At 52.4% G+C, this 18,617-nt stretch overlaps 1 protein-coding gene across 7 annotated transcripts in view; it reads right to left on the bottom strand.

The window, feature by feature from the left end:
• The window catches only part of NCOR1 (nuclear receptor corepressor 1), a 2,268,409-nt gene that overhangs the window by 1,152,021 nt on the left and 1,097,771 nt on the right, over window positions 1–18,617 (bottom strand). The gene's annotated exons all lie outside the window — the stretch shown is intronic.

Genomic DNA, 18,617 nt, shown 5'->3' with positions numbered 1-18,617 from the left:
CACCGCCAAAGGCATAAACACACACTTACCTCCCCCTCCCAGAATGGTAGGATAACCACGCTAGTAATGACGAAAAAAAAGGAGGCTCCAAGTTGGTACTCGGGTGCCCCTATTTTGCACTACCAAGGCTATAGACATAGCCTGCGGTATACAAATTACACAATAGTTGGTAGAGCACGTCCACTCCCACCAGCCATAACGAGGAGATTGTCCATTTGTCTAAAAAGTCACAGGAGTAGAGAGAAGGGGGATGGAACAAGATACTTACCTGTAACTGTTGTTCTCCAGCATGGGTCTGGCATGGATTCACATGCTCATGAAAATTCCCTGTCAGGCTAGGAATACTTGGTAAAGAAAAAATCAGTTTAATTTTCATTTCTGAACGGTCTTTCTCCTAACAACCAATCACTGCACTAAGCTCTGGGACATACTGCCTCCAGCCAGTGACTGCCCTCTACCCAAGCCACTCCTCTGGCAGCCAGCTTCAGATTTGGTAGCACTGAAAGTGGCAGTAGGACCAAGAGAAGAGCCGCAGAGGGGCAGGCGGGAGAGTTCACATGTGAATCCATGCCAGACCCATGCTGGAGAACAACAGTTACAGGTAAGTAACGTGTTCCTTCCCCAGCATGGGGTCTGGCATGGATTCACATGCTCATGAATAAAGAATACATAGCAGTACACAGATGTACAACCACGGGCTGTGGCAAGGTTTAGCATAAGAATCTCTTACCTCCTCACCAGGCTCACCTTCAAGCAAATAGGTTGAGCAGCACTGTTTGGCCGACTCTGGACTCCTCCCTGGAATCCCTGTCGACGCAGTAGAATCTCCTGAAGGTGTGTGTCAAGCTCCACGTAGCAGTCCTGCAGATGTCCAGCAGGGGCACACCAGACAGGAACGCGGTACTTGCAGCGATCGCTCTGGTCGAATGGGCTCTCGGACGGCCCGGCAACAGTCGGTTAGCCAACCGGTGACAATGGGTGATGCAGCCGGAGAGCCACCTGGAAATGGAAGACTTGGAGAGGGCCTTCCCATGGTTCACAGGGCCAAAGTTCACAAAAAGTTGCGACGTCTTCCAGAAACTGTGTGATCCACATAGAACTTCAGCACTCTAGCCACATCCAGCAAGTGCAAAGTCCTTTCAGCCAGAGAATAAGGTGTAGGAAAAAACATGGGTAACACAAAAAAGCTTGTTTAGATGAAAGTCGAACGGCACCTTGGGCATGAAGATGGGGTGCATCCGCAGCACCACCCTTGTGTCGATTAAAGTCAAATAAGGTGGCTTACAGGACAGGGCCTGAATCTCACCCACTTGTCATGCAGAGGTGATGGCCACGCGGAACGCCGTCTTCCACGGCAAGAACTGAAATGGAACAGTCTGCATGGGTTCAAATGGAGGCCCCATGAGCCTAGTCAGTACCACATTGAGTTCGCACGCCAGGGCTGGAGCCTTCACCAGTGGGAATTAATGGAACAGTCCTTTGACAAACTCCTTAACCAGACGGTGTGACCATAACGACGACCGTCCCGGAGATCTGGTGTAGCGGGAGATAGCCGCCAGATGAACTTTGAGGGAGGCATGGGCCAGTGCTGCTTTGGCCAATGACAGCAAATACAGTAGCACCTGCGGCACCATGACTCGTAGAGGGTTGATCTTCTGTGCACAGCACCAAATTGCAAACCTCTTCTATTTATGTCTGTAGCATTTAGAGTAGACTATGCTCTGGCCTGACAAGTACCTCCTTGCAGTCCGCTGGGAGATCGTAACCCCTGAACTCTAATGCTGCAGGAGCCAGGCCTTCAGGTTCAGCAATCCTGCGTGGTGGTGCAGAATTGCGCCTCCTTCCCTGGCGAGAAGATCTGCGACCACAGGAACCTTTACTGGAGGGGGCACTGACATGTCGAGAAGGTCGGGTACCAGATCTGCCTCGGCCACGCTGGTGCGACGAAGATCATCCTGCACCGGGACCGTCTGAGTTGATTGACTAGTCGAAGAAGCAACTGCAGCAGCAGGAACGCGTACAGAAACAGGACGTCCGAGGGGAATGAGAATGCGTCCCCCTTGCTCCCAGGCTTGGGAAACCTGCTGGCGAATCTCTGGCACTTGGTGTTTGTCGCTGTCACAAATAGATTGATCTGGGGATTGCCCCATCCGCAGAACAGGTGATCCACTTGGTCCTGCCGAAGCCCCCACTCATGGCAAGAGCGCAGTGCCCTGCTGAGAGAGTCAGCGACGGAGTTCTTCACTCCTGCCTGATGAAACGGGATGAGGAACATCCCCTGGGCGACCGACCAGTGCCATAGGCCCTGCGCTTCTTTGGAGAGCGCCGGGCATCTGGTGCCCCCCTGCTTCCTGATGTAAAACATTGTGGTGGTATTGTCCATGAAGACCCGTACCACCTTGCCCTTGAGGGACGGAAGGAAAGACATAAGGGCCCAAAACACTGCACGCAGCTCCAACACGTTGATGTGCAACGTTTTCTCCTCCAGTAGCCACAGACCTCTTGCGTGAAGACTTCCGGTGTGAGCTCCCCATCCTTCCAGGGAGGCGTCCGTCGAGGGAGGCGTCCGTCGTGACAGTCTCCTTGTGCGGTGGGGTCTGGAAATCCGCACCACCGGACAGAAGTGCGTGAACTCCCCACCACCTTATCGCCTGATGGAAGCTCCCGTCGAGCGTTATCTTGTCCTGGAAGCTTCCCCACACTTGTATCCAACGGTCGCCGAGGAACTCCTGTAGCGGGTGCATCCTTAGTCTGCATAGTCAAAAGATGACATCATGCCGAACAGGGACTTGATGGTCCTCACTGTGACGACCTTCAGTGCCAATAGCCGTTGCACCTTGTCCAAAATGGCCGCTATACTCTCCTCCGACGGAGACACCACAAGGCACGACACTGTGTTGAGTCGGGACCCCAGAAATAGTGCGTCTTGCGATGGAGTCAAGCAGGATTTAGCATAGTTCACAGAGAATCCCACTGCCGTCAGTAGGTGAACGGTCCTCGCCATGTGATCGGCGGCGATGTCCTTCGAATTGGCCCGGATGAGCCAGTCGTCCAAGTAAGGGTAGACTTGTATCCGCCGCAGTCGCAGCTGCGCCGTAATTGGCGCGAGGCACTAACCCTTCGCGCCCACTTCAATCCAAAGGGAAGGGCCTTGAATTGGTAGTGCTTCCCATGAACCACAAAGAGCAGAAACTCGCAGTGTCCCTTGTGAATGAGGATGTGGAACTACACGTCCTCCAAATCCAACTACGACAGGAAGTCCCCCCTCTTCTAGCTGTCAGAGCATGTGCTGAAGAATGACCATCTGGAATTTTTGGGACTGGATATATTTGTTTAGTCGACAAAGGTCGTGAATGGGCCTCCAGCCTCCGGTCTTCTTTTTCACAAGGAAGTACACTCCGGAGCCCGGGTGTCTCTTTGGGACAAGCTCCATCGCTCCTTGCCTTAACACAGCCCGCACCTTCAGCAGCAACTGAGGGACATGGTTTTCCTGCCGGGCCACCAGTGGTATTTGGCGACACTTACGTTGAAATTCCAGGGTGTGTTCGTGGGCGAGAGCGTCCAGCACCCAACGGTTGGTGGAGATGGTCTTCCGCATGCTGACTATGTTCGCCAGCTGGCCTCCCACAGGGGTGCACGGGTGGGGGCCCCCAACGCCACGGTCGATTCAATCCTGCTTGGATGTCGAAGGGCCGCCTTGGGGACCCTGGTGACGACATCATCCTCCGAAGGCATTGGAGCAACCCCTGTTGGTTTCCTGGGCCGAAGAGTGGGAGTGTTGGCGGTAAGAAGCGGTGCCCTCGCCGAACCCCTTCAGGGATCCTTGGGACTTGCTGCCTGAGGGCAGAAAGAGCGGCCTCCGGTGTTGAAGAGTCCCCAAGGCACGCGCTGTGTCAGTTTTATGGCTTGTAGAGACTCATCCACAGCCTTCCCGAACAAATTGACCCCATCGAAGGGCATGTCCATCACCTTCGCCTGAACGTCCTACCGAAAATTGGTGGCCTTGAGCCAGCCACGACGACATCAAACGCTGTTGCCCATTTGGCCGAACCATGCGTCGGCGATGTCCATGGCCACCGTGATGGTGTGTTCCGACACCACTTCGCCTTATTGCAGACTTTCCAATGCTTCCGCTTTGTCTTTGGGAAAAAAATCCAGGATGGGAGCGATTTTGAACCACAGCTCCCGGTCGTAGCGTGCCACGATGGCGAGGGCGTTGGCGGCCTTGATGGTCATTGCCGCAGAATAGATGACTCGTCGTCCCATGGCATCTAACTTCTTGCCCTCGCTGTCCGGAGGGGTGGATGCTGCCCAGGAAGAAGAGCCTTCTTGGCCGCCGCTGACACCGAGTCCAGAGACGGTTGGGCCTGCAAGCACTTGGGTGCGGAGTGCGGCACCCTGAACATCTTCTCAAAGCGATCCCTCTTTGCTGAAGCTGTAGAAGGGTTCTTAATGAGACACAAACCTTCGTCCCAAATGTCATCCAGGAGAGAGACCGAGAGGATGGTCTTTCTCTTCACCTCGCGGTGCTGATATAAGAAGCCCTCTTGCTCCGCTGGAGCAAGCTGGAAGAGTTCCGAAGCTCTGGAGATCATCGCGTGGAACGGGCCTATCTCATCCGGCGGGGGAGGACTAGGAGGTGGCAACAGGAGGTTTCCCCATCCCACCGTCGTCGTCCGTGCCAGTGCCCGTTGTCGCCGTGTCAGGATCTGTCTCATCCCTCGGGAGAGGGGGAAGGAAGGGGAAGCGAAGGGTGGCAAGGAGGTGGAGGGTGCACCCTCCTCTTCTTGGCAAGAGGTTCCCCCGTTACCAGGGGCTTGGCCACCACCGGAGTCGTGGTTGGGGCCCCCGGGGCGATAGGCATGCTTGTCTGCATCTCGGAGACCAAAGTATGCAGTGCCGAGAGAATGTACACCAAGAGGTGTCTGGGAGGTAGCTGAGGTGGGGGTGGCAACTGGGGTGGAGGCGGAATAGGCTGCTGGGGAACCGGTGGGGAGCCCAGGCCCTCGTCGCCTTGCTGCTCTTCCTCAACGGTATCTTTGCCGTCGCCAGCACGCTTGTCGTAGTGCCTGTTCCTTACGTTTCCCTCCTCCTGGATTGTTTGCAGGCCGATGAGCTCCTCCTCAGAGGAGATATCCGTACCCTGGAGGGCCACTGCAACCCCCCACCACCCCTTTCTTCGCTTCCAGAGGGAAAGGTCTCAGGGAGATGACAGGCATCTTCTTCTCCGGGGTCTTCTCTATGGGCCAGAACGCAGCCTCCCTCCTGGGAGGAAGGGACACCCTTGCCTTAAGGGCTGCACCCTGCAGAGCCATCTCCGCGGCCTTCACAAGAAACGCCACCACCCCTCGATGGACGGCTGGGCCTTCGCCGGGTGTACCTGAGCCTTCACGGTCAGGGCCGGAGCCTTCACGGTCAGGGCCGGAGCCTTCACGGTCAGGGCCGGAGCCTTCACGGTCAGGGCCGGAGCCTTCACGGTCAGGGCCGGAGCCTTGTTCTGCTTGGCCTTCTCTTAAGGGGGTGGGTCTGCGCCCCGACCCCCCCTTGGCCTTCTCTGTCAGGACGGACTTGGGCTTCTCTTCGAGTTTGCCCAGATGGTCTGACTTCCTCTTGGCCGAAGATCCTGAGCGTTGACTGGTGACAGAAGCCAGGGATGCCAAACATGCCCTGGCTACCGAGGTGCCAATAGCAACGGCGCACCCGATGGCAGTGGACTCGCGGTGCTTAGCCTTTTGGTGGCCCCCTGGGAGTGGCGCCCTCAAAGGTCTTAGAAGCCTGCTCAGTCTTCTTGGAGCGGGGAGAGGCATGCTGCCGAGACCCACCCAGGGACCTTGGCCTGTAGCCACTCTTTCAGCCGTCTGTCCCAATCCTTCATCATGGCAAAACGCACAATCTTCCTCCTTGTGCGTCGGGTACAGGCCTAAAGACACTGGGAGTGCATGTCGTCCGAAAAAACATTCCGCAAGCCGCAGTCGGAGTAAATCTTGAACAGGGGTGTTGGATCTTTTGTCTCCTCCGACATGGTCCATGCAGCGTAGGACTGAAGAATCTTCTGGAAGCCTTCACGAAGAAACTCGACGGAATTCGCCATTGAGGGGCACTGAAGAATCTGAAAAACGGGTCCCCGTTAATCGGAAGGTTGATCGATGGAGCACAAAGCTCGATTGACTGAAAAATAGAGTAAACTCTTCCAAAAAGCTTGAGAGCTAAACACGAGGACTCCCAACACTTGAACGTGCAGTAAAAATCTAAAGATGGCTGCCAGAGGAGTGGCTTAGGTAGAGGGCAGTCATTGGCTGGGAGCAGTATGACCCAGAGACCAGTGATTGGTTGTTAGGAGAAAGACAGCTCAGAAAATAAAAATGAAACTGATTTTTTCTTTACAGAGGATTCCCAGCCTGACAACGGGGAAGGAACAAGTTACTTACCTGTAACTGTTGTTCTCCAGCATGGATCTGGCATGGATTCACATGCTCAAGAATACAAGAACACACACACACACACACATGCACAACCACGGGAGGTGGCAAGGCTCAACATTAAGCATTTCAACAATTCAACATTAAGCATCTCTTACCTCCTCACCAGGCTCACCTTCAAGCGAACAGGTTGCGCAGCATTGCCTAGCCGACTCTGGACTCCTCCCTGGAATTCCAGTCGACGCAGTAGAATCTCGTGAAGGTGTGCATCGACGTCATCCACGTCGCAGCCCTGCAGATGTCCAGCAGGGGCACACAAGACAGGAACGCCATAGTAGCAGCGATCAATCTGGTTGAATGGGCTCTCGGACGGCCGGGAAACGGTCTGTTTGCCAACCGGTGACAATGCATGATGCAGCTGGAGAGCCATATGGAAATTGAAGCCTTCGAGAGGACCTTTCCTTGGTTCACAGGGCCAAAGTTCACAAACAGCTGTGATGTCTTCTGAAAACTCTTCCTGAGTCCATGTAGAACTTCAGCGCTCTAGCCACGTCCAGCGAGTGTAGAGTCCTCTCAGCTGGCGATGAAGGCGACGGGAAGAAAACGGGTATCACCAAGGGCTCGTTCAGATGGAAGTCGGACGGCACCTTGGGCATGAAGGAGGGGTGCGTCCTCAGCACTACACTCGTCTCGTAGAATGTCAGATATGCAGGTTTACAGGAGAGGGCCTGGATCTCTCCCACCCGTCGTGCAGAGGTGATGGCCACAAGAAACGCTATCTTCCACGATAGGAACTTCAATGGTGCCGAATGCAGAGGCTCGAATGTCGGGTCCATGAGCCTGGTCAGCACCACGTTGAACTCCCACACCGGGGCCAGAGCCTTCACCGGCGGAAACGAGTGGAACAGTCCTTTCATGAACTCCTTCAACAGGCGATGAGACCACAGGGATGACCGCCCCGGAGTTCTGGTGTAGCGGGAGATCGCCACCAGATGGATTTTGATGGAGGCGTTTGCCAGCCCCACCTTGGCCAGCGACAGCAAGTATGGCAGCACTTGAGGGGCCGTAATCCGCAGAGGGTTGATCTTCTGTGCACAGCACCAGACCGTGAAACTCTTCCATTTGTGCCCATAGCACTTAAGAGTCGAGGACGCCCTGGCCTTTGCAAGCACCTACTTGCAGTCCGCCGGGATATCGTACCCTCTGAACTCTAGTGCTGCAGGAGCCAGGCCTGCAGGTTCAGTGATCCCGGGTCGTGATGGAGGATGGCGCGCCTCCTTCCCCGACGAGAAGATACGGGTCCGCCGGCAGTTTGACTGTGAGGGGGAGACCCAGAAGGTCTGGGAACCTGATCTGCCTCGGCCACGCCGGTGCGATGAGGATCATCTAGCACCAAGGACCGTCTGAGTTGACTGATGAGTCGTAGCGCAGCAACGGCAACGGCGGGAACGCATACAGGAACAGGCCATCCCAGGGGAATGAAAATACGTCACCCATGCTCCTCGGTTGGGGAAACCTGCTGGCGAACCCGACATTTGGTGTTCATCACCATCGCAAATAGATCGATCTGTGGATTGCCCCATCGTCGGAACAGGAGATCCACTTGATCCTGCCGAAGCTCCCACTCTTGGCAAGAGCACAGCTCACTGCTGAGTGAGTCGGCAATGGTGTTCTTTATTCCTGCCAGATGGAAGGGTACAAGGAACATCCTGTGGACAATGGCCCAGTGCCACATATCCTGCGCTTCCTTGGATAGGGCTGGGGATCTGGTGCCCCCCTGCTTCCGGATGTAGAGCATTGTGGTGGTATTGTCGGTGAAGACCCTCACCACCTTGCCTTTGAGGGATGGGACCCGGCTCAGAGCTCCAGGACGTTGATGTATAGTGACCTCTCCTCCGGGAGCCAATGGCCTCTTGCGTGGAGATCTCCGGTGTGTGTTCCCCATCCTTTAAGGGAGGCGTCCTTCGTCACTATTTCCTGATGTCCCGTGGTCTGGAAGTCCATACCCGCCGCTAGACGCATGCGTTTGCCCCATCGCCGGATCACTTGGCGGAAAGTCTTGTTGAGGAAGATCTGGTCTTCGCAGCTGCCTGCCGCTTGCATCCAACAAGCGTCGAAGAACTCCTGCAGTGGCCGCATCCGCAACCTGCACAGACGCACGAGGTAGATGCATGATGACATCATGCCGAGCAGGGACTTGATGGACCTCACCCTGGTCAACAGCCGTTGTACCTTGCCCAGGATGGCTTTCGTCCTCTCCTCCGATGGTGAAGCCAACCGTGCCACTGTGTCGAGTCTGGCTCCCAGGAACAGGGCGTCCTGCGACGGTACCAAGTGGGACTTTGCGAAGTTGATAGAGAATCCCAGTTCCATGAGCAGGTGGACTGTCTTCGCTGTGTGATCGACGGCGAGATCTCTTGACTTTGCTCGGATGAGCCAATCGTCCAGATAGGGGTATACGCGGATCCCTTGCAGGCGCAGCCACACTGCCAGCGGTGCTAGGCACTTGGTGAAGACCCTTGACGCTGACTTCAATCCGAAGGGCAGGGCCTTGAACTGGTAGTGCTGCTCATAGACCACGAACAGTAGGAACTTGCAATGTCCTTTTCGTATGGGGATGTGGAAGTAAGCGTCCTTCAAGTCCAGCGACGACAGGAAGTCGCCTTCCTCCAACTGTGCCAGCACGTGCTGAAGGGTGACCATCCGGAACTTCTGGTACTTGATATATTTGTTGAGGCGGTGAAGGTCTAGGATGGGCCGCCAGCCGCCGATCTTCTTTCAGACAAGGAAGTACTGCGAGTATACTCCACAGCCTCTTTGGGACGAGTTCTATCGCGCCCATTTTTGGCATTGCTTGTACCTCCAGAAGCAGCTGTGGCACGTGGTTCTCTTTCCTGGCCACAGGTGGGAAACGGGCACACTTTCCTTGGAACTCCAGGGAGTGCCTGTTGGCCAGGGCGTCCAGCACCCAACGGTCGGTGGAGATTGACTCCCACACACTGACGAAATTTGCCAGCCCGCCTCCCACCAGGGTGCTCGGGTGGGGGCCTGATGTCACGGCCGTTTCAGTCAGATGAGAGATCACCACCGTCGTCATCCGTCCCCGTCATCTCCATCCCTGTCTCGTCTCTAGGAGGAGGGGATGGATGGGGGTAAAGGGTGGAAGGGAGGTGGAGGATGGACTCTCCGCTTGTTCAGTGGGCACCTTGACGGTCCAGGCGTCGCTGGATTGTCCGCTGGTGGTAAGGGCAACCTTGTCCTCATCTCCGTACACAGGGTCTGCAAAGCCATCGGGATTGCTCCTGTATTGTCTTGTGGCATCGGTTGCAGGAGCGAAGGCTGGGGCGCGGGTTCCTCCGCTTCCTCGACCGTCTGCTTTTCCTCGTCGGCCCCACCATTGCTCTCTACGTCCGCCTGGTCGGGATCCCTCCCGTATGCTCTGGCCTTCTCGCACTTCTTGTCCAGGATCTTTTTGACGCCAGCCAGCTCATCCTCTGAGGTGGTATCCGTGTCAGTTAGGTCTAACGTGCCCCCCCCCTCGCTTTCTCAACCCGGGGTTTCAAGGGGGTCTTCTCGATAGGCTGGAAAGAGGTTTCCCTTCTGGGTGGCAGGGAAACTCTAGGCCTGGAGGTAGTCTCCACTGGGGTAGCCTCCGCAGGCTATGCCAGGGCCGCCACAACTCGTTCAATCGAGGCCTTCGCTGGGTGAATCGGGGCCTTTACGACCTTGGGTGCGTCTGAAGCCTTCACCTTAGGGGCAGGGTCACCGCCTCGCCCCCCCCACCCCTCGGCTTTCTCCATCAGGATCGACCGGAGCTTCTCCCAAAGCTTACCCGGGTTCTCCAACTTCCTTTTCACCGAGCCAGAGCGTTGGCTCGTGGATGATGGCGTCGGTGACATCACGCCCTGCCTGGCAGCCGAGAAGCCCGCTGACTCACGGTGCTTAGCTTTTTGTTGGGTCGCCGGAGCGCCCTCAAAGGTCTTAGAAGACTGCTCGGATTTCTTCTTCTCACCTGCTGCTGGGTTCTTCCCCTCCAGCCCGTTGGTGAGTCGAGTACGACAATCCTTCATTGTCCGGACAGACATGTTCTTACAGAACACAGAGTCCTTCTCCACGTGCCATTTGTGGTCGTGAAGGCAGTAGAGGCACCGGGAGTGCTCATCCTCCTTAAAGACAGTCTGTAATCCACACCCTGGGCAGTTCCTGAACAGTTTGGATCCAGTAGGCGTTGAATCTCCCTTGTCCTGTGCCATGTCCGAATCGGGGTAGGCCTCAAAGGTCTTCCGGAATCCTCCAAGAAGTGTAATTCGATGAAAATCCAGGGCGAGAAAAATTCCGAAACGGGTCCCGCTCGAATTGACCGAAAAAATAAGAGTAAACTCTTTGAAAAAACACAAAACGCAATAAAAGCTTGAGAGCTAAGCACGAGGACTCCCAACACTTGAACGTGCGGAAAAAATCTTTAGAAGGCTGCGAGAGGAAGGGCCTAGATAGAGGGCAGTCCTTGGCTGGGGGCAGTATGACCCAGAGACCAGTGTTTGGTTATTAGTAGAAAGACAGTTCAGAAACAAAACTGAAACTGATTTTTTTCTTTACTGAGGATTCCGACCCAGGCGACGGGGAATATTCATGAGCATGTGAATACATGCCAGACCCCATGCTAGAGACACTAGATATCATTTTTGCACTCCACTGAAGGTGGTGTTTGCCAATATCCATTATAATTTACTAATACTTATAGGTAAATACTTAGTATATTTGTAGCACAATTTGACTACAATGCAAATTCTACTATCCATTCATTCAGACGCTGTTCAACTGACCAATTATATTTGAAATGTTGGGCTTACCAACCACATTAGTAACCTTCCATAGAGTCAACAAGGGGTGAGAAATCCCTTTATGATCATTATTGAATCAATGATCTGCAAAAAGTTACACTATTTCTTGAATTCGAATTTGGTTACACCCAATCTGGGCTACAATACTCCCATATTACGGAATTGGACCAGAACTCAAGTCATGGTGAGTGATATAACACGCCACTAGCACGCCACAATCAATGTGCACTTGATATCAGAGGAGGCACCAAAAAAGAGAACAAAGCCAATAATTGGTATTCACCTGGGTGTGCGTGACCAACTACTCCTCACAATTTAAAACTTGATGTCCAAATTGACCAAGTGGTGGACTGTGAATTTTGTTAAGGGAGCAGAGCAAATGCTACTTTATAAAGTTAAACATGTACAAATACAACATTTGATGAGGGTGAATAGTTTATGCTGGATTAAGGAACTTAGTTTAGTTAATACTAAATAAAGGTTTTTCTTTTCCATTTTATCTTGTTCATTTATTTGATTTCTTAACCATTCAACAATATCAATGTTGTTTGATAATTATTCTTAGAAAATGGAATTTGGTTTTGGTGTCGTCATGATTACTGTTAGATTATGCTTCTGTTCTAATCTTTATTTATACTCAATTTAACCTTATATCATATGTTGTGGAGATGACCATAATCAACATTTTATGTAATATGAAATTTGATTAAATACATTATGCGCAGTTAAAAGCCTTCAACAGAAAGAGGTTGAAACACGTGTCGGCTAAGCACAACCAATGGCAAAGCGCAATCAATAAATACCTCAAACTGGAACATTAATGTGATTTTGTTTATAAATTTAATTCAAGGTAAGTGCATAAGCCAGAAAGCATATAAATGAGTGATGATGTGAAGTGCCTCTGCTTCTGCCAGCCAGAGGCCTCTGGTGTGTAACTGTCTGGTGTGGGCTCCGGAACCTTCCAAGCAAGCATCTGTGGAGACCGTTTCCTGGTACGTTGTGATTTGGACGTGAGCCTCTTCTGAGAGGTGAGGGCGTACGACCCACCACTGTATCGCACAACGGAACTCCTTGTTGAGGGTGATCTTGTCCATCGAGGGTCTTGAGGCCTGCAGCCACCTCGCATCAAGAAACTCCTGGAGAGGTCTCATCTGCAGTCTGCAATAGCAGACGAGGTTGATGCGGGGGGACATCTCGTGCCAGGCAGCGACTTAACAGCTCGCACTGTAGCCGACCATGCCGCCAACAGGCGCTGTACTTTTCCCCATGATGGCTACCACCCTCTCCTATGAGGGTGTTGCTAGACATGTTACTGTGTTGAGTCGGACTCCCAGAAGAAGAAGTTACTCTCTTACCTGGTAACGTTCTTTCGATGGGATGGTCCGACGACGTATTCCATATCTATGACAGTAATCACCACAGCTGTGCTGCTTCAGAAAATCTTTCGGCATCTGCGTCCTGCATCAATGACGTCGAAACGCCATCCTCGAGGACCTCCTCCGACGGCCGACATCACCAGATGTTATAAGTAGGACGCACGACGCCCGTAGCCTCAGTTGTAGTTTTTTTCCCCAGAACGTGTGGCACCAATCTTCTGCCAGTAAGACCACAGAAAGCCTTGTGGAAACGTAAGCTGCCATCGCATAAGAAATTCTGTAGCGGGGTAGGCAGGGTGGGAGCGATATGGAATACGTCGTCGGACCATCCCATCGAAAGAACATTACCAGGTAAGAGAGTAACTTGTTCTTCGAGGGGGATTGGGTCCTCTGACGTATTCCATATCTATGACAGACTCCCAAAGCAGTACCAACGTAAGGAGGTGGGAAAAAAAATTTGAATATACAAATTTAGAATGCCCAATCAAATTGCAGAGTAAAGGACCGCCTTGCCAAAGGCCAGATCCTGCCCCCGGATAGAATAGAGGGAGTAGTGACGAACAAAAGTATGGACCGAAGCCCAGGTGGCTGCATCACAGAGGTTCGAATAGGAACACCCCTCTGCAGGGCAGTAGAGGCAGCCATACCCGTGGTAGAATGGGCTCGTAAGCCTACCGGAGGGTCCTTACCCACCAAGCGGTTACATTCGGCAATTGCCAAGATGATCCATCGGGACAAAGTATGCTTAGTAACAGCTTGTCCCAAAAGCCTTCCAGCGTAACCAATAAAGAGTTGATCATCCACTCTGACCCAGGAAATGCGTGAAATGTAGAAGCTTAAAGCTCTCCTAGGATCCAGCCTATAGAGCCTCTCCTTGTTAGGGAGAATTCTCTGTTAAGGCTAATTTCCCAAACCTAGCGAGTCCCCCAGCAGCTTTGCTGGATTTTTGGGGTTTATTTTTTTCTCCTGCTAAGAGTGAGACTCTTTTTCTCCCACTCTTAGGCATGATTTGAGAATGTCCTTTGACTATGTAATGTGTTTTATGGGCTATGGGGTCTTTTACTCCATAAGGCCTCGTGTGTTTTTGGTATGTGTATTACACAGCACCCTCAGTGCAGTAACACAGGGGTGTCATAGTGACCCCCAAACATAGACTCCATACCCTGGGACTGACTACTGTCTCCCAGGGTATGTAAAGTCATCATTGGCTTTACTAGTCTCAAATTGTGAACAGAACCAGTACAAACCATCATATTGTGTAAGTACTGGTAGGGGTAATTCGAATGCTCCTGGGTCTGTTTTCCAAGGGGGCACTGTCCAGTCCCCCCTTGTCCAGTTTCTGGCTGGTGGCAGTGGATACCACACGAAATATTCCACCGGAATATTTCCTATGGGATTTTCCCATTCATTTTAAACGCACCACTTTTTGGTGCAATGTTAAAGATACCGCCGGGTTATTCATTTAAATGTTTATTCCCCGGTTGGGTCTTTTTCCCAGGACTCGGTTTTAAAATGGCGTTTGTGTTCGCCTCTGAAACTCTAACCCAAGTGGAGCCCTTTGTTCCACTTTTTGGCGGGCTTCTTCAAATGGTGCCACTCTGTCTGGGGTCAACAGGATGTGTGGGAGGGGGATTAGGCACCCTGAACTGAGTTCAATTGGCAACTCAAGTCGCACTCTTGTGTGATTGGCCCAGTGTTGAGCCGCCCGGCTCACCACTTAGCATGTTTGAGTGACAACTAGGCTGTTGAATGGGGGTTTTTCTGCATAAAAGCAGGGCTTTGGGGACTGGAACTTCAGAAGTCGCCACAGGACCTAAAGAATCCGAAGAGGGGAGAAGCTGAGCCATCTTCAACGACTACACCACCGGTGGAGCCCTGCTGTACGAAACTCACCACTTTCCCAACGACAGAGGAGATCATCTTCTAGGAGAGTCTTCTTCCCCTTGAGCTGGTGGGACCAACCAGTTCGCCTTTTTTGCCTACCTGGATCGTCTCATAGTCGAATCACCCGTGCCAAGCACCCCGGCGGCCGGATAGCCACACTTCACCACTACCGCGAATAAAAGGGTAGTATCTTTTAACCGGGAAACTCTGCGGCTGGTTTCTTCCCTGGCAGTGCAACGACCTCCAGCTTTCCTCCACGTCGAGATCATCTCTTCCCCTGGAAAAAGCTCCGACTTGCACCCGCTGCCAGCAACAACTACCCCTGCTGGAGCTTTCTCACCATTTCAGGTACTGTGTCCCGCCTGGTCTCCCTTGCAACAGACTGTCCAAGGTGTCCCGTAAATCCTTGACTCTCTATCCTGGGGTGACCTTGGACCTGCTAACATCACCTTTCTGACTTGATCCAACCTCTTGACTTTTCTGCAAAGACTGAGTGCATTTCCACTGTGTGATCTTGGGCACACTCCGCCTTGCTCTCTCCAAGAGTGGGCCTGGCCTATGAACTTTTTGCTCTACAGTAGACCCTGCCTTTCTTGACTTGCTGTGGTTTCTTAAGAGTGTTGGTATTGTGCGATTTTTCCAATTCTGCCTTTTCTAACAAATTATTGGAGTGCCATCTACGGTTACGCGCTCACCTCCGTTTTGCTAAATAAGTGGTGTCTTAACCTAGACTTGTCGAATAATTAACCAGGGAGGTGTATATACTTATAGTGACTGTGTTTGAACTTGCTTGACATATTAGTGCCAGTGTATTTTTACAAGTGTGTTTTAAATAAATAATTATATACTTTTATACCAAAGCTCTGGTCAGTGTTTGCTTGTGCTACTGTGTTTTTAGCCCTATTGTGTATACTCTATATACTGCCCAACTCTTCTTGAGAGAAGTCTGACTGCTCACCCACAGCTACCAGGTACATCTGGGTGGTGCAGACTGCTACCAATTGGGTTTACTGCTTACTCCTGTAGTCTTAATCTTTTTGCAGTGTTCCCCAAGGGAACTGCACAGGTTTCTGCCTAACACTCCTCCTCCTTACCAGGATGTGGAGGAGGATAAAATACCAGAAGAATAACCTTCTGGCTTAAATGGAATTCCGACACCACCCCCGGAAGAAAGGAAGGACAAACTCTAAGGACAACCCAAATAGACTTAATGCCCATAACGTTGTGTTCCATGCGCTTGCTGTATGACCTGTTGTTCTGATACTCTGTCGTACCTCCTCTGATTGCACATTGTCACCAGCTAGTAGAAATCCCCTCTACGACTGGTGTGTATGCCACATATCCCAGTCTAATGCTCCATTCCATCTATATGACCACCTTTGAACTGACACCCAGCAGCCCAGCAAAACCAAACTGAGGTCAATGTTGTGCACAAACTATTTGTACAGCTAACTGCACTTCTCCCATGCATATTACATGCCACGCTTGCCACAAGATACTGTGTCTGACTGGTCTTACATGCAAATAATAATATGTTGTTTTAGAAATGTTATTCTAGCATGTATCAGCCTACTATCTTGCATTAGTGATTTTGCACCTAGCATCTTCTTAGGCTTTTCAGCATTTTATATGCTGTATACAGCACCTACACTGCTGTACACGTGACTCATGCCCCACTGATAGGAAAGCCCTTACTAGCCCCGCTTTTGCTCCCCCCATTTTTGTCATTGTATTTACTGCTCCGTTTCTATGTGTCTCCATGCGCCTGCCTACACCTGCCTAGCATGTACCCCTAGCTGTTACCGCACGGCGTTTATCCGCAGAGAGCATTTTCAAATCTAGGCACTGTCCCATTGAAACCTAGCCCTAGTGTATACTAGACCTGCATTGTGTAACTGTGCGCCCAGACCATGATCTCCTGGCTCACTCTCACCATGTTCCATTTCTGCATCATGCCGGACAATGTACACTGTAGCGGCAACATCTTCATAACCGTCAACAACGGTTTAGCCAATCTTGGTTGCCCAAGGCACTACCCGATCCCTGCCCCACGCCCTTCCTACCCTCCCAGCCGCCTTTTCCACCTAACCCGCAATCTCACCTTACTTCCTCCGCAGACAACAGCTCCCTAGCCAATGCAACACCTTAACAAAACTCCCAATCACAGTACATTTAGTGCTCCATGTCACACTGTGCCTCCCACACTGAAATCACCAGAACCCCTACGTTCAACCAATCCAGACATCACTGCCCGCAACAACAGACTAGGCACTAGGCTGCCCCTTACAAATAGCATCCACCCTGCCAAACTCAAAACCAAAACTAAGAAGAAATTAAAGACCCCCAATGAGCACGACCCACTCCCCCTAAAAGGAGCCTTACTCAATTCCAGATCCCTGGCCGCACACCCCACAGAAATTGCAGACACCAGTCTTACCTATGATCTTGACTTCCTGGCCCTAACGGAAACTCCTGCGAGCAGAACCTTTCGCACTTCCTGTTGACACTGGAGGCAGAGATCCACTTGAGGGGTCCCCCAAAGGGCTAAGATCTCCAGGAGAATCTCCTGAGCCAGCTCCCACTCGTGAGAGATCGTGCTCTGCCTGCTCAGAGCGTCCGCCGTCTCGTTTTCATCTCCGGTCAGATGAACTGCCGAGACCGAAAGTTCCTGCTGGATGGCCCAGAACCAGAGCTGCATCGCCTCCCTGCACAGAGGAAGTGACCCTGCCCCCCCCTTTTTGTTGAGGTAGTGCATGGCCACTGTGTTGTTCGTCAGAACAGGACATTCGTTCCTCGCACAGTCGGCAGAAAAGCCTTCAGGGCAAGCCTGACGGCCCTCAGCTCCAACAGATTGATATGGAGTCTGGACTCCGACAGAGACCAACGACCGCTGACTCAACTCGTTGGCATGAGCTCCCCATCCCGTGAAGGATGCGTACGTCACGATCGTCACCTCCGGCCAGGGTAGCCAAAAAGGAGCCCCCTTCATCAGATTGCCTTCGACGGCCTACCACGGAAGGTCCTGGGCAACCGAGGACGGCACCTGAACAGGGTCCGACAACCTGCCGGAGGACTGAGACCACTGGAGCTTCAGTACCCATTGCAAAGATCTCATCCGCAACCTGGACTTTGGCACCAAAGGAATGCAGGATGCCATGAGGCCGAGCAATCTCAAGAACTCGAACGCAGGGAGACTCTGGGCATATTGGAACTTGTGCACCATCTGCAGAATGTGATGAGCCCTCACCTGGGGAGGAAAACACTGCCCCAGGGACGTGTCGAGCACTGCTCCGATGTACTGGAGCCGTTGACTTGGCGTCAAGTGGGACTTCTTTAAGTTGAGGGAGAAGCCCAGCCTATGAACGGAGTGGCAGGTGATGGTCAGATGATCCAGGACTTGCTCGGGAGAGCGCGCCCCGATCAAACAATCGTCCAGTTAGGGTAGACGTGAATCCTCCCTTTCCTGAGATACGCTGCCACCACCACCATGAGCTTGGTGAAAACCCTCGGGGTGTCAATCTGAACGGCAGGATCCGAAACTGAAAGTGCGAGTCACCAACCGCGAACCTCAGGTACTTCTTGTGCAGGGGATGGATAGGCACATGAAAATAAGCGTCCTTGAGGTCGAGAGACACCAACCAATCCTGAAGTTGAAGGGCCTGGAGGACTTGAGAGAGAGTAACCATTTTGAACTTGTCCTTCCTGAGGAGTTTGTTCAAACCGCACAAGTCCATGATGGGTCTCAATCCACAGTCTTTCTTCGAAATCAAAAAATAAGGGGAATACCATTCCTTGGTCCTCTCCGCTACAGGCACCAGTTCTAAGGCACCTTTCTCCAGCAGGGATTGAATTTCCTGCGCAAGGAGCGGATCCGGACTCTTCAAAGAGAGATTCCCTGGTGGATTGTCGTGAGGCCTCTGCCGGAAAGGAAGACAGTAGCCGTGGGCTATGATCTCCAGAACCCACATATCTGAAGTAATGGCACGCCATTCTACCAGATGCTGCGCCAGCCTTCCCTCAACTGGCGAAGCATGGGCCTCATGACTGAGCAGAAGCGGCTGCGGCGTTGCCTGAGGGCAAAGAGGCAACTGCTTGCG

This window comes from Ambystoma mexicanum, chromosome 9, assembly GCF_040938575.1.
Source record: "Ambystoma mexicanum isolate Mex_15411 chromosome 9, UKY_AmexF1_1, whole genome shotgun sequence".
Taxonomy (NCBI): Eukaryota; Metazoa; Chordata; class Amphibia; order Caudata; family Ambystomatidae; genus Ambystoma; species Ambystoma mexicanum.
The sequence above is the reverse complement of the archived record's forward strand: the minus strand, read 5'-3'. Positions and strand labels throughout refer to the sequence as shown.